This window comes from Phocoena sinus, chromosome 6, assembly GCF_008692025.1.
Source record: "Phocoena sinus isolate mPhoSin1 chromosome 6, mPhoSin1.pri, whole genome shotgun sequence".
In the NCBI taxonomy this organism is placed as follows: Eukaryota; Metazoa; Chordata; class Mammalia; order Artiodactyla; family Phocoenidae; genus Phocoena; species Phocoena sinus.
The window spans coordinates 28,398,879-28,416,379 of record NC_045768.1 but is presented as its reverse complement, the minus strand read 5'-3'; the positions used below and the strand labels follow the sequence as shown (position 1 = coordinate 28,416,379).

Below are 17,501 nucleotides of genomic sequence, written 5' to 3'. Positions count from 1 at the left end.
ATGCATGGATCATACACATGGAAAATTAATACGGAAAGGTTGGATTTAAATCATACTTTCAACTAAATGGACTTAACAGACATATAGAGAACATTCTATCCAAGAGCAGCAGACTATGCATTCTTCTCAAGCGCACATGGAACATTCTCCAGGATAGATCACAAAACATCTCGATCACAGGCTACAACACAAGTATTGGCATATTTAAAGATACCAAGGTACCAAGTATCTTTTTTTCATACCCCAATGGTATGAAATTAGAAATCAACAAGGGGAAACCTGGGTAATTTACAAACATGTGGAAACAAAACAACACACTCATGAGTAAGCAAAGTATCAAAGAAAAAAATCAAAAGGGAAGTAAAAATATATTGAAATAAATGAAAATAGAAACACAATGTACCAAAACCTATAAAGTACTGCAGAAGCAAAAAAAAAAAAAAAGAAAAGTACTGCAGAAGCAGTTCTTAAAGAGAAGTATATAGTGATAAATGCATATATTAAGGGAAAAAAGAGTTCTCAAATAACCTAACTTTAACTACAAGGAACTAGAAAAAGAACAAATTAAGCCCAAAGTTAGCAGTAGGAAGGAACACATAGAACAGAGTGTAAATAAATGAAATAAAGACCAGAAAAACAAGAGAAAAGATTGACAAACTAAGAGATGGATTTTTGAAAAGATAAAATTTATAAAACCTTTAGCTAGGCTAACCAAGAAAAAAAGAGAGAAGACTCAAATACATAAAATCAGAAATAAGAGACATTACAAATGATAGCAAAGAAATACATAGAAGTAATTGATGAATTCCTAGAAATAAATATCTTACCAAGACTGAATCATGAAGGATGGGAAATCTGAACAGACCAGTAATGAGTAAGAAAATTAAATCAAAATTATAAACCTCACAACAAAGACAGACCCAGGACCAGATGGTTTTACTGGTAAATTCTACCAAACATTTAAAGAATTAATATCAATCCTTCTCAAATTCATCCAAAAAATTAAAGGGGAAGGAGAATTCCCAAACTTATTTTAGAAGGCCAACATTTACCCTCACACCAAAGCCAGATAAGGACACTATAAGAAAAAAAAAAACAAACTACCAACCAATATCCCTGGTGAATATAGTGCAAAAATTCTCAACCAAATATTAGCAAACCAAGTTCAACAGCACATTAGGATCATATGCCATGATCAAGTGGGATTTATCACTGGGATGCAAAGATGGTTCAACATATACAAATCAATAAATGCAATACACCACATTAACAGAATAAAAGATCAAAATCACATGATAATCTCAATAGAAGCAGAAAAGAGAATTTGACAAGATACAACATCTTCTCATGATAAAAAATTCATCAATAAATTGGGTATAGAGGAACATATCTCAACTTAATAAAGGCCATATATGACAGAACCATAACTGACATCATATTCAATGGTTAAAGGTGGAAAGTGTTTCAACTAGGATCAGGAACAAGTCAAGGGTACCCACTCTTGCCACTCTTATTCAACACAGTACTGGAAGTCCTATCTAGATCAATCAGGCAAGTAAAGAAATAGATCCAAATTGAAAAGGAAGAAGTAAAATTATCTCTATTTGCAGATGATATCATCCTATATACAAAAATATCTTAAAGACTCAACCAAAAAACTGAACTAAGCAATGAATTCAGTAAGATTGTATGATATAAAATCAACATTCAGAAATCAGTTGCATTTCTATACACTAACAATAAAATATCTGAAAAAGAACTAAGTGAAACAATCCCATTTACAGTATCATCAAAAACAATAAAATATTGATACTTAGGAATTAATTTAACCAAGAAAGTGAAACTACAAGACCTTGATGAAATCAAAGAAACTGAAGAAGATACAATTGGAAATATACTCCAAGTTCATGTATCAGAAGAATTAACATTGTTAAAATATCCATACTACCCAAGTCATTTATAGATTCAATGCAATCCCTATAAAAATTCTAATTGCATTTTTCACAGAAATAGAAAAAAATCATGAAATTTGTTTGAAACTGCAAAAGACCAAACACAGACGAATCCTGAGAAAAAAGAACAAAGCTGAAGGCATCACACTTCCCAATTTCAAACTATACTATAAAACTATAGTAATCAAAAGAGTATGGTACTGGCATAAATATAGACACATAGACCAATAGTATAGAATAGAGAGCCCAGAAATAAACCCCAACATATACAGTCAAAAAATATTTGACAAGGGATGGGCCTCCCTGGTGGCGCAGTGGTTGAGAGTCCGCCTGCCGATGCAGGGGACACGGGTTCGTGCTCCGGTCCGGGAAGATCCCGCATGCCACAGAGCGGCTAAGCCCGTGAGCCATGGCCGCTGAGCCTGCGCGTCTGGAGCCTGTGCTCCGCAATGGGCGAGGCCACAACAGTGAGAGGCCCACATAACACACACACACACACACACACACACACACACACAAAAATTTGACAAGGGAGCCAAGAATACTCAATAAGGAAAGTATACTCTATTCAATAAATTGTGCTGGGAAAACTGGATAACCATATGCAGTAAAATGAAATTGTACCCCAATCTTACACCACTCACAAACTTAACTTGAAATAGATTAAAGACTTAAAGATAATGCCTGAAATTATAAAACTCCTAGAAGAAAACATAGGGAAAAATTTCTGTGACATTGGTCTTGGCAATGATATTTTGCATATGACACCAAAAGCAACAACAACAAAAATGAACAAGTGGGACTACATCAAACAAAAAAGCTTCCCCACAGCAAAAGAAATAACAACAAAATAAAATACAACCTACGTAATGGGAGAAAATACATGCAAACAATATCAGATAAGTGGTTATTATCCAAAATATATAGCGAAATCATACAACTCAATAACAAAAAGTAAACAGTCCAATTAAAAAATGGGCAGAAGAACTGAATTGATATTTTCCAAAGAAGACATACAACTGGACAACAGGTACATGAAAAGATGCTCAGCATCATTAATCATCAGGGAAATGCAAATCAAAACCAAGATCAGATAGCACCTCACACCGGTCAGAATGGCTGCCATCAAAAAGACAGAGAGAAAAGTGTTAGATGTGGAGAAAAAGAAAGGCCTGTGCACTGCTGGTGGAAATATAAATTGCTTCAGCCGCCAGGAAAGCAGTATGAAGATCCCTCAAAAAATTAAAAATAAAACTACCATATGATCCAGCAATCCCACTCCTTGGTACACCTCCAAAGAAAATGTAAGCAAGATATTTAAAAGATATCTGTACCTGTATGTTTATTACAGCATTATTCACAATAGCCGAGATATGGTAACAACCTAAGTGTCTGTCAAGGGGTGAATGGATAAAGAAGATGTGGTACATATAGAAAATGGAATAATATCCAGCCACGAGAAAGAAGGAAGTCCTGCCATTTGGGACAACATGGATAGACCTTGAGAGCATTATGGTAAGTGAGATATCAGGCAGAGAAAAACAAATACTGTCTGATATCATTTACATGTGGAATCTAAAAATTCTGAACTCACAGAAACAGAAAGTAGAAAGGTGGTTACCAGAGGCTATGGAATGAGGGAACTGGGGAGATGTTGGTCAAAGCATATAAACTTATAGTTAGAAGATGAATATATTTTGGGAATCTAATACACAGCATTGTGATTATAGTTAACAATATTTTCTTATATACTTGAAAGTTTCTAAAAGACTATATCTTAAATGTCTTACCACCAAAAAAAAAATTATGTGATGTGATGAAGGCGTTAGATAATGCTAAGTGGTATTGCTATTACAATATATAAGTGTATCAAATCAACATACTCAAGCTTACACAATGTTACATGTCAATTATATGTCAATAAAAATGCAGAAGAGCACATAAAATATACAGATTTTGAGTTTTTCAGGTTGAACAGAGAGAAGGATGTTTGGGAAAGAGGACTCAAGTCCTGCCTCCTTTCAACATCCTTTATTCCTGTGGTGGTCTTTTAGTAGAAATTACTACTGCAAGCAATAACTATAAATAGTAAAGCAACATATAACTTCATAATATACAAACTACAGACACCATTTGAGGAACTAAATGAAAAATTGTCCACCTGCTTACAGGTATATACTCTGAGTGTCCACCATTTTCAAGGCACATCTTCAGATAGTTCTGTGATACAGAAAAGTAAAATAGAAAGTTTTCTGCCCTAAGTATTTTTCAGTCCCTTTAGGGAAACTTGTTGCATAGATATATATGTGAGATATATAGATATATAGATATATATATAGATATATATATATAATATATGTATACACACACCTCACAGTCATGATAATATCTTTTTGTTCCTCACTCAACCGTTAAAATGAAGATAATAATAGCATATATCTCATAAGATTGTAATAATGATCAGATAAGTGAAATATATGAAAAGTGCATAGAAAAATGCTCCTTGCCCCCAACTCAATTAGTATTATTTATTATTCTCTGGTATTAAATGTCAGATGCCTGTGCAGCATAAATTATAGCATTTAGAGTGAACTAAATTTAGAAAAAATACGTAGGTTAAGAAGAAATTACCAATTTGAAAAAGTAGGCTTATCTGAAAAAGCTTTAACAGAAAGTTATTGAGAAAGGAGGATTCATTTCGGGAGCAAAGGTTGAGTTTGAATGCAAATCTTTGTCATTAAAGTCAAAGAGGAATTGTTTTTCATAAAAGGTTACATTCTGTTCCATATGCTTCAACTCTGACTTGGACCTGGAGGGAAAATAAAGTTCAGTTTTAATTTTTTATTGACATTTGTCATTTTCAATTGTTTACATCGTTCTAACCTAACTTTCCTGCATCTAATACAGGGTGGGGATGCAAAATTCTAACAGCTCATTTCAGGCTCTTATCAATGCAAGATGGGTCAGTGCTGCAAATAGATTGCAGGGGCAAGAGTCACAAAAGCTGAATTTGAGATCTTTTTTACCTTCTCATATACTGGCTGGACAAACTTCAGCAAAATATTTCAACTTTCAAAGTCTGAGGCTCTAAATTTGTGTAATAGGAATAACTGTACTAACTCATGGTAGTATTCTGAGAAACACATTAGATATTTGAAAGCACTATGCAAATGAAGGCAATTTACACAATTAATTGTGGAAAGTTTTCAGATAATTTCCCCCAAAAAACAGCAATACTTATTAAAGACTTTTTTCTGTTTGGGTCTTAAATCTTCAAATGTTGTGAGAAGGTAGACAGTGATATATGTTTGAGTCGTATTACAAAAGGAACATACCAATTATATAATTGGGTCTAACTACATTCCCCCTGGGGTGTTGGGAAGTTTATAATCCTCCATGCTTACATTCCTAATTTTACTTTGTTGCAAATACTGGACCCCTCCCTGGCTTGCCCCAAAATGCATTTAAACTGCCTTGCTATGCTAATGGTTGGTCTTTTGGAGGACATTTCTGGAGCTCAAAATGTAGAGGAGCAGTTAGATAACCCCAAAGGCCCCAAGAATCTCTGGATTATCTTACATATTTCTTTTCTGAGATTGAACTAGAAACTCTGGACCTGAGAGTCAGAATATTTTAAATAGATTCATCTATCAGTTTTACCTGAGGAATAAACTAATGATAAGTCAAAACTTGAAGGAAATAATTACAGCACCTTACTTTTTATCCAATGCTCACTAATATCCCCTCTCTTTATCCTGAAAATTATTACATAAAATGGAAAGCATTTCTTGAGGCTGTAAAGCAAAAGAATATTGATCTCAAATCAAGGAAAGGAAACCATTCCTCAGGCTCAGAGTTACATAAATGTCATAATGTTCCATATTCTTCTGTTGTAAATGTGGTTTTTCAAATTAAGGGTAAGATATCAATTTTAAATGTTTTAACTGGATATATTTATTTTCTCATTTGTCAAGTTTTCATTATTTAGTGTCATAAAGCTTCATGTTATATTTTAGACCCTTACTGGGTAATTTTCACAATAAAGATCTTAGGTAGGAATTGGCTTCATTTAAAGAAGAGAAAAAAAGAAGTTCCAAATCTTTCAGTTTCAAATCTAGGTACTCTAAAATAAAATTCAGTGCTCTTTGCTACATCTGCCTCTTCAGAAACATTTATTCTGCCTCTCCTCCCCTCCCCAGAGCAGATAGAACGAGAGCATTAGATTCCTTTAATTGGTGATCTTAGAGAAATTATTGCAAAACAGATGTGTTATCTGTTATTTTCTTTAGCATCTAAACAATTTGAATGCTATTATTGGACCTATAATCTGCTGAAAAAATTAATTCTGTCCCAAATGTGTGGAACTGCAATGCAATCATTGGACCATCATCAGCAGTTGCTATGACCACTGTAATAAAAAAATATTTTTTAAAACGTTTTTAAACGTAGCTGAGATACCATATCACCTAAATGATTATGCTCAAAATAACTGTTGAATTCAAATTAATTAAGACAAAAATATGATTCCTATATCTAACCCTCTAAATACGAATAAACACAAACCACCTCTTCCATGAACCCTTTCGGGAAGCTCCTTGGTCCAGGATCACTGTAATCAGTACCTCTTTATCCTAGTGCCCCTGAGTTCCAGAGTAAGCTTTGACTCCAGAGAATAAATTATGTAGAAGCAAAAATCCACCACAGGCCCTTTATCTCTTGTTTTGATTATTTATGACCTGGATTAATCTACTAACTTTGTATGACAGAAATGTTCCAGGAAAAAAAGAGCATCCATTCCATCTATTCCTACATTGTGCCAAGTGATATAATTTGTAGGAGAAATTCAGCTTAGTGGAACAAATTCGTGGTTGTCCCGTTCTCCATACATCTGTCATTCTGTTTGGATTCCAAGTTTACTTAATTTAGCCTCTCTCCAATTGCCATTAAAACCAGTAAGATTAACACAGCACAACTTTTCCTGTCTGAGATAACACAGTGTTTTGGAAAGAGTGTGAGCTTTAGAGCCAGTCAACACTTGCTTCCTACACACAATTAATTAGGCACAGAACACTGAGCACGTAATTTACCTTCTCTCAGAATTGCTTTCCTTGTTTCTAAAATGATAAGGCAGTAGCTTGGGAAAATTCCTTGTAAGCTTCAAATTGTAAAGTCATATGAAAGTTGTTTAACAAATATACTAAAATATTTGTATAGAGAAATATCCTTTGGTCTTGAGAAAAATAAATGTTGTAATGACTTCATTTGCTCACCAACATCCTTAATTATATTGCCTGGCACACACTAAGCCATTGCCATATATATGTTGAATGAATTAATGAACAAGCATTTGGATATTGCATTTCACTTGCAAAGCGCTTTCATCGTACGATATCATTGGATTCACTCATGTAATCTATGAAGAAGCTATTGGTAAGTTTACAGATGAGTAAACCTAGACTCTGAAAAGTAGTGCAGCCCTCACTTCCCTAGCATGAGAAAGATCTAGAATTTGAAATTAGGTTTCCTAAGAATGTAATTTTGGGCCTCATACTTTTTTTTTTTTTTTGCAGTACGTGGGCCTCTCACTGTTGTGGCCTCTCTCACTGTGGAGCATAGGCTCCAGACATGCAGGCCCAACGGCCATGGCTCACGGGCCTAGCCGCACCACGGCATGTGGGATCTTCCCGGACCAGGACACGAACCCGTGTCCCCTGCATCGGCAGGCGGACTCTCGACCACTGGGCCACCAGGGAAACCCCCCTCATACTCTTTTAATTCCAACTAATTATGACCCCAGTAAGAGTCAAATGTGTTTTAAGTTCCTAATCTAAGCCATAAACTTAGTATATGTGATAACAGTTAAATTCAGAACAGGCTGCTCCACTATATAGGTGAGCCCACAGCTGCTGAGAAAAGCTTAAAAATGTGAGCATAATGTCACAGAGCTCTTAAGAGATGTAGCCAGATGTTTTTAAGCTCATGTACATTTGACTACTATTGCTTATAATGTTCAACATATCCTAGGGCATATGGAGGAAAACTGACCACAAAATGAACATGTTCTTTTTCACCCAGTGAGTAATACCTCCATAAACTCACTACTTCTAGAAGAGAAGTTTTCTAGGGGTAGGGGGTAAAAGCTATTAAAAAAAAACAAACAAAAAAAGCAGGAATAGTAGAAGGGTTAGGTTCCTATGGCCCCCAGGGCATCAATTTTTCAACTTATAAATGGAGATGTTTTTCTTTTTCTTTGGATATCTATTGAAGTTCCATCTGTTCTTGGAAGTGAAAAAACAAACAAACAAACAAAAAAACTGAAAAACCCAGGCAGAATGAAGCAGTTATTATTACTTTGGTTACTTTAATAACTAAAGCAATCAGTTAAGACTTAGCTGCAAAGGACCCAACAGAGCTTTAGTCTCACTTCAGACTGATGCTGGATTCACTTTAATTTTCAGACTGTTACAGGACTGAGCTGAGAACCCACAGGAAATGGAAGGACTGTGTTTTTGCCCAGGGAATTAAAACTTTTTGATACCAAATTTGACCTAAAATGAACTACTATTTGTCTAGTTCCATACAAAGATGAATTTTGATTCAGGTTCTCTACAAGCTAGAGGAGGAGCCAATGACTGTCCTGAAAAACAATGTTTACAGACCCACCAAGCACAGGTCACAGTTCCATATTGGTGAGAAAAGCACATGACCCTGAAGAATGCCTCTATATTAACCTTTTTTCTGAGTTTTAATCTTCTATACTCCCTCGGTCAAAATTCGAAAGGTTCCAAATTGCCTGGCGAATAAATTATAATTCCTGAATACTCCATTTAATATACCTCACAAACTGGCAAATCTTTGTTCCTCTTTTTCTTTCTTTTTCTGTCTGTTGCACCCATGTACATTGTTTTCTTGTCTAGAAGCCCCACTGATGCATTCTGGTTTCAGCCCATTACCTAAGACTATTCCTCCTCAGCTGATCAAGGTCAAACTCAATTGATGCAATGAAATATTGCCTTAGCCCTCTCTCACAGGATCTCCCCTTCTTTGAAATCTGATTGTACTTACTCTTAGAGTTTGAATAAAACATGTGCAGTGATTCAGAAGCTTCCCGCAAGAGAAGCTGTCGGGCTTCCTGCCAACAGACCTCACCAGACAGCAGTACTGTGTGTTTTGTTGTTGTTGTTGCTGCTGTTTTTTTAACTAAGGTCCACATTCTGTTCCTTAGCCCTACAAGTCTCAAAGTTGATTTGTTAAAACAAGAAGCTAGGGCTTCCCTGGTGGCGCAGCGGTTGGGAGTCCGCCTGCCGATGCAGGGTACACGGGTTCGTGCCCCGGTCCGGGAGGATCCCACGTGCCGCGGAGCGGCTGGGCCCGTGAGCCATGGCCGCTGAGGCTGCGCGTCCGGAGCCTGTGCTCCACAACGGGAGAGGCCACAACACGGAGAGGCCCACATAAAAAAAAAAAAAAAAAAAACAAGAAGCTAGATCTCGTTCACAGGGGTTGATTCACACTAGCTCACAGATACTACTATGAAGCAGAGTGCCATCCTTCACAATGCGAAACCGAGGCCAAAGTGGAAGAACCACTTCATTCCTTTGCTCAGTCCATTCTTTCCTTCTATACAGGTGACCTGGATGTCTGCTTCTCATCAGAAGGGGAAAACTAGGTCAAATCAAGGGGATTACTTATACGAATAGCATATTTACTGGAATCAGGCTAAAAGGAACGCCAGATTCATCATTCTCTACATTAAGTATAACCTCTCCAAGGTTATACTTGACTTAAAAATCTGTTGGATGAGCACTGAATGAAAGGAAGTTCCCAGGGTCCCTTTCATTCTCCGTGCTAAGCAACCACTTAATAACTGCTTTTATTTCTTTAACTAGATTAAAAACTCTATTTTTTTAAAAATGCCTTGTCTAACTAAGCTCTAACCTATTTTTTTTCTTTTAAGTGCCTTCATGTTTTTCTTCCAATCCATTATGTGCTGTTTTTATGGTGTGAGAACTCCATTTTCCTTTCACGTAACTTAATCTGTGACACTCTAAACCCATTATCACAATGTTCACAGAGAAGTGGACAACCACATTCTCTAGAAACTGAGTAATTTTTATGTCACTTAACAGTAATCATCATTTTCATTCAAAGATGTCACTGCTCATCTGTTGAAACACAAGACAGACCAAATTTCCCCATCAGATGGGGCGTCTGCACTAAGCCTCACATTGCCTCAGATACCTCTGCACAGAAGTATGCTTGCCAGATTGCAGCCAAAAGGATATCAGCCCTAGGAAAATCGCATCATTTTTTACTCTTGCCTATAATGTATACATAGCCAAAAGTGGTCATCCCTCTCTAAGGTCAAACACTACCCTGTTATGAATTATTTAATGGTGAGTTTATATAGCACTCTGACACTTAACAAGGCACTTTCTACTTTAGCTTCCTAAGAAAGATATGAGACTAGAAAACTGATGCAAATAGAGGATAATAAGTTAAACTAGTTACAAGGTACTTCTGTTCACATAAGATTACAGAACTCATCATTCCAGGGTTAAACTATAATAAATTCTGTGAATGTGGGTGGTTTGGATGAGAATCATTCTACCCATAGATTTCTTGCCCTTTTTTTCTTTAAGCCAGTCATGAAGAATATAGGCCCCAGATTTCTCTCACATTTAGATGCTAGGAACAGAAAAATAAGTATTTCAAGAATTAACGATACTACCAACCCTTACATTTACTTTGGAACTCCAGGTGAGAACTAGTCCTGCATTCAGAGTAAATGAATTTTTTACAAAAAAAACAACATTCACATTTCCTCTGAGGAGCATTTCCGACAGAGTACATTCTTCAGAGCTGCCTTCACATCTTTGTTCCTCAAACTATAGATGAGGGGGTTCAGCATAGGAGTCACGACACCATAGAAGAGAGAGATGATTTTGCCTGTGACTTGTACTTTGTCTGCACCAGAGAAGTCTTTAGCTTTGAGTTTTGCATACGTGAAGAGGATGGTTCCATAGAATATAATCACCACTGTGAGGTGGGCAGAGCAGGTGGAAAAGGCTTTGTGCCTTCCCTCTGCAGAAGGAATCCTCAGGATGGTGGGGAGAATGAAAACATAGGAAACAAAAATGAAAAGTAATGGAACCAGAAGAAAAATCGTATTAGCAACAACCATGCTAATAACATTTATGGAGATATCAGCACAGGCCAATTTTAAGACAGACAAGATTTCACAAGTAAAATGATTAATGACATTATCCCCACAGAAAGGAAGCTGCATGGCAAGAGATATCTGCAACACAGAATTGACACCCCCTGCAATCCAGGACCCAGCAGCCACAGGCACATACAAATTCTTGCTCATAATGACAGGGTATCTCAGAGGGTTACAGATGGCCACATAGCAGTCAAATGCCATCATGCTTAGAAGGACACACTCTGTGGCTCCCATAGCAAAGGAGAGAAACATTTGCACTCCACACCCAGAGAAGGAAATGGTTTTCTTTGAAGCTAAGAACCTGCTGAGAAATAAGGGAATAGAAGAACTGGTGTAGCAAATATCCAAGAATGATAAGTTACTGAGGAAAAAGTACATGGGGGTGTGCAGGTGAGAGTCACAGACACAATGATGATGACTCCATTTCCCAGCAGGATCACCAGGTACATAAATAGCACCAGCAAGAAATAAATGGCCTCAAGCTCTGGGTAGCCAGAAAGCCCCAGTAGGACAAACTCTGTAACAGAAGACTGATTGGTCTTTCCCATGTTAATATTTTCTTTCACCAAAAGGAATTCTGCAGCAGCCAGAATACATGTGCATCTGTTACTGCAGTGTTTGTAAGAGTTATTTGCACCCTTAAGTGGCTTCCATTATGGGTAATGTGGACCTATAATTGGATACACAGATATAGCATAAGAACATATTACAATCCTCTAAGCTAAGATCAGTTAGACTTTTAGAACACATGAAGGAGGCTTTAACTCCAAAAAAATATGCCCTTGTCAGAAAACAGATTCAGAACACATACAACTGGGTTAGAACTGTGTATCTCACTTACATTATGAATTTGAAATTATTGTGAATGCAATGTCACCGTAACATTTTGACCAAACAATCCAAAACACAACTAATGTTAGCCTTAGCAAAAATAACTGTTCTACAGTTACTAAAACATAATAGTTAGATGTAAATCCTGATTCAACAGTAATTTAACCTCAGTGGCAGCATTGTTTTGTGGCTAGAAGAACAAACTGAAGAGACACATTATTAGAGAAATGATGTTTGGTTATTTCTAATTTGGGGGGAAATATATACCTGCGATATCCTAAGAATATTAATCAAAGGCATTAGTAATGGTTATAAAAGAAAATATAGTTAGATAAAATTACTCTTCTTAGTCTTTTTCAGTACAAATTGAGACATGTAGGTAACCCTACTGTCCTGATAATGAATGACACGTTGATCTCAGAAAACTCTAGTGCACATGTCTCAATCTACAGTCAAAACAAAAATAAATGTATAAACTAAGAAATTTAAGTGACAGGGGATTTACTCTTTTACCTCCAGGTATGAGAAAATACATATTATCTTCTCCCTGCATAGAAATCAGCTGCTTCTGCTCTAACAGATGCTCTGCTGATCTTCCTCTCACTGCATATTCAGAAAACCCACAGAAGAGAGGGGTGAGTCATTCAAAAATATTCTTAAGCATTAGCAGTACATTATAAGTATCTGTATCCCCACTTACTGGAATATAGAGTATTTCTATATTAAAATGCCAGAAACTGAAGTAGCCTTACTTTTTAATGAGATTGCAGGTCTCATAAATTCCATCCCAGTAAATTCAGTAAGATAACTATAAGAAGAACTATCTGCTTCTCACTTTTCATTAATATCAAGTAGCTGCCATTGCTACATTGTAAAAAGGAAAAAAAAAGCAATTAACCACTAGCAAAATAGAACTGACTTCCAGTAAAATGAAAGTTGGGGCTTTTTACAGTCATTTCACTAATAGAGGATCCCTTAAAGCATTAGCCCAGTGGAGCACCAAACAACTTAAAAGTCATTGCTGCTTTAAGGATATTTCTAATCCCAAAAGCAATTTAAAGTTCACAATGTAGTTTGGATAGAATTTAGAAAATTTCTAGTACGTTTGGGATGAAGTCCCTTAGAAGTAATTAAAACAAAGTTGTTAATACAATTTAATTACGGTGGAACTCACAAAACAAATAAATCTTCTGACCTTACACCCTCTGGGAAGACCAAATTTAGAACTGCTCTCCAGGTAAAATAGTCAAGACATAGAAATTAGAATTAACTATATCTGATGGAAAGATGTAGCAGTAATCTGTGACACTTAGGTCAAAATGATACTTGTTCTTAATAAAGTATCTGCTAATCACCTTTATTTTGACCTCTAAATCCTGGAGGCTCAGAACCCATAAGCTTCATTCTGGTCTCACTGGCCTCTCTAAACAGCCAGAATCATGTACACAGTCATTTTAATTTGCTCATTCAGGCCCTCTGCTCAAATACACTCACAATACCCCCAAATTTATCCAACCTGTCCTTCAGGCATGCCCACACTGGCATGACACAATACAGAGTAGACCACATCAACAATTTCCATGATGTGAACAAACCACACTTTACTTATGAACAGGAAAAGATGTTCCGACTTGAAGTGGATAATTATTATGACACTTGCCATGACTATCTTTTGAAATCAATATCAACCCTTGAAGACTTCAATCATTTTACTCAGATGTTGTAAAATACTCTTCCAGCATGGAAACAAGTGAAAACATCATGTGTAATTTTTAAAAGAAGGGAATAAAATTTGAGAACAATGCTTTTTTGTCAGTGGACAACAGTTTCAAAAAGTCATTGAGCAACATAATCCTAAACAATGGGAAAGCAACTTATGTCACAAAAGATGGTATTACATGCTTCAAAAAATCAAATTTGAAGAGCAGTTCTCAGAGTTGTGAACTTTATTTAACTACTTTTTCAGTATACTGGCTCATAATGCAAATGTTGGACATGTTTTCTCATTAATGAATGTTGAGTAGGAACAAAGGAATTAAATAGTTTTGATGTGACCACAGTAAAAGCCATATTACAATGCAAATGGAAGACAGTCTGTAACTGCAAGGAGTTTTATAAGCAGATTATGCAAGACAAAGAAATGTTAAGTAGAGCCATATATTTATAGAAATATAATTAAAGAGGTATGTAGTATAGATACTTATAATTCATTCCAGATAAACAAGTAATTTTTAGTACAAATATTTCCTATACAATACTTTTCTTCTTTCCCAGTGTACATATGGGAAGGCAATTAGAAATAATTCAAACTTAACTGGGCACCATCTATTATTATTTGCAAGCCTAGCAACCCTAACTTCATGTGGCTAGGATTCACATGGAATCCAGTCCAAGCCTGGGTTGTCCCACCCAGCACCACGGCCAGTTTTGGCCATTCCCAGGCAATGGAGGGAGTCCTGCACTCCCACCAGGTATCTGAGCAGTACTACTCACAATAATACTGTGAAGCAATATTATTTTCAAATGAGAAACAGAAAGACAGTATTCAGTGTATTTCCCTGAACCACTCTGATAAATACAGCTTGTATATCTGTTGTCTCAAGTGTAATCAGCCACCACATAAATATCACCTACAGCTATGATACATATATATATGGTTGTCCCTTCCAGGATACATATTGTAAGAAGAAACATTTAAGACGGACTAATACGAAACTCATGATCAAGTACCACTCTTCAACATTTCTAAGTCCTAGACTATCATCTTGTCATCTCCCTTCCTGGTTTCATTCAATTCAGTGTGTACTCATTGAGGCCTCCTTGTTCTAGGAACCAAGTCTGCTTCTTCCCTAGATCCCATGAAATTACTTTAGTCCTCTGCTAAGTACTATAGCCCATTACAAAAATGGCAAGTTGATGCCTAGGGTTTTAATATCTGGGGTCGAATCCCCTAATGTCAACTGCCCATCTATCCTCCAGAGATTGCCCTGGATTCTCCATTCATGCTGCTCTCCCTCAGGCTAGGCCACACATCATTCCATGCTTCTCCCTGGAGGGGATGGAGCCCCCTGGAGGGTCTCGAGCACTGCTCGAGTTCCCTAACTCCCAGGTCCCTCTGTATCTCTTAGTTATGGTTGGCATTCAAATACCATCTTCTTGTCCCTTTACCAGGAAGCTGGTACACCTATCCATTTCAATCCATCTAAAGACAAACTAACCATGTAATTAGGTATCAGTCACTTAATCTGGCTCACGCCTCTTCTGTTCCCTAAAATAATGTACTCTATTTAAATACAGCTATATTTTATATGAATTGGGAACAAAATTTTGATTTCATGATAGGCCTTCATCACCTTAAAGTCAGATAAAGGCAATGTTTTCGTACATTTTTGTTGAATGGGCACAGAACCTCATCTAGATCCTCAGGCTAAAATTTATCTAAATTGTTAACATTAGCCATAATACAGCTACACTGTGATCAGTATGTTAACTCATTTAATCATGAGAATCTCTCACAGCCTCATTATCATTTTCTTTCTTGCCTGTTTCTCTAACAGGTTGGTTTTGTACATGGCAGAAAAGAATCTATCAAGGCAGAAGAGTGACAGACTGATGGAATAGTAGAAGGCAACAAGTAAATACCAATTAGCCCATTATATAAGAAACAGAACAGGGACACCATATGGGGTCAGTTATCTAGAATTTGAATGGAATATCTCCAACACTAAACAGTGGAAGGATCCGAGCTGTGGTTAAAACAAAACAAAACAGAAAAAACACTATCAATCAATAAATTTGGTTGAGATAGCAAGAGATGGAGGCAAGGGGAAAACAAATATAGCACAGATCAATCTAACTTAACTCAGTTCCAATATAGGTCTCTGTATGAGGACTGTTTCTTAATAAATTTTTAATCTAATTAATCATCAATAAACAACTTATTATGAAAGTAATGTATTTCCAGTTTTTGCAGAGAGCAAACTAGCGTAATCTTTTGACTTCTTCCCCACTCAAACATGGAAATGACATAGAAATAAGATTAAAAATATATCAACCTGAAGAATAGAATGAAACTGGGAGAAACCCAAGGAAACAGAACGTAGCCACTGACAAGAAATAGATTGTGGGAGTAGTTCTGAGTAGAGTTCTTCCTTCTCTGTTGCATTGCCATGAGGAAATTATGCTTGATCCTTCTGTAACCCTTACAAGCAAAGGTACATAAGGCAACATGAGAGTGGTCCAGAGCTAAGAAGAGTTGAAGAGTGAATAACTCACTACAAGCGCACACAAAGCAGCCTACCAACCTAGGGAGTTCCCTCTTTCTGTCTCATCTCACTACACAAGATGAAATATTTTTACCAATGAAGAAAAGGACTTAGAAGAACAGCATCCAGGAAGAGGTGAAGGATAAGTACCCTAAGAGTTAGGGTTTCCAGATGAGCAACCATATTTGCACATACCCCAAGTGCAGTACAATGGGCTCTCTACTTTTGTACTCACCTGAAGTAGCACAAGTTAGGGCCTGGACTTTTGCCTTTTCCGTATAAGGTACACATTACTGACCAAGGTTCCTCAGAGGAAACCAAAACAAATTCTATAGAGAAGAATAATGTGATAAATGGTGAACACAACTTTTATAAAAGAAAGATAATAAAATGTGCAACCCAAGATCACATGAGACAGAATTCACTGAACAAGAGAGCGCAAAAATTTTGAAAGAGCCAAATAAATATCCTTGATGAGATAAGGAAGTATATTCCTGGCATAAAGCAGAAATAAGCAGTCACCAAGAAAAGAATCATACGGTAATACTGGGTATTAAACATTTAACAGTTGAAATAAGAAACTCAATAAATGGGATATATAGCAGAATGAAAACTATAACTATATGAGGCATTAAAATAAGCTTCAAATACTTTCAAGTAATTTAAATCATTCATAGAATGATTGACCATGTAGATTTAAGCTAGAAAAATTTTTAAAAAGAAAATATAACTAAAAATATCCCAAATGTTAGGAACTTACACATGGACTCCTAATAACGTATAGTATGAGGAAGAAATCATAACAAAAAATAAAGCTGTTTTGAATCAAATGGTAATGAAGATACTACTAAAAACTTATGGAATCCAGCTAAAGCCAGTGATCAGAAGAAAATTTATAGCCCCAAATATATTTATTAGAAAATAATCTTAGATTCTATCTCCAAGTTTAAAAAAAGAACTGAAAATCATACCAACATGTTCCATACTACCCCATCTATTCTGCTATTGAGGTTACCAATGGAATTTTTTATTTACATTACTGTATTTTTCAGTTCCAGAATCTCCTTTTGGTTCTTATTTGTATTTCCCATCTCTTTTCCAAGACTTTCTATTTCTCTGCTTAGGCCTTCTATTTTTTTCATTTGTTTCAAATGCATGCATAATTGCTCACTGAAGTATTTTATAATGCTGCTTTAAACTGCTTGTAAAATAATTCCAACATGTTCATCT

General features: G+C 36.2%; 1 pseudogene; it reads right to left on the bottom strand.

The window, feature by feature from the left end:
• Window positions 1–10,764: 10,764 nt before the first annotated feature.
• Window positions 10,765–11,723, bottom strand: LOC116755526 (annotated as a pseudogene).
• Between the last annotated feature and the right edge of the window lie 5,778 nt (window positions 11,724–17,501).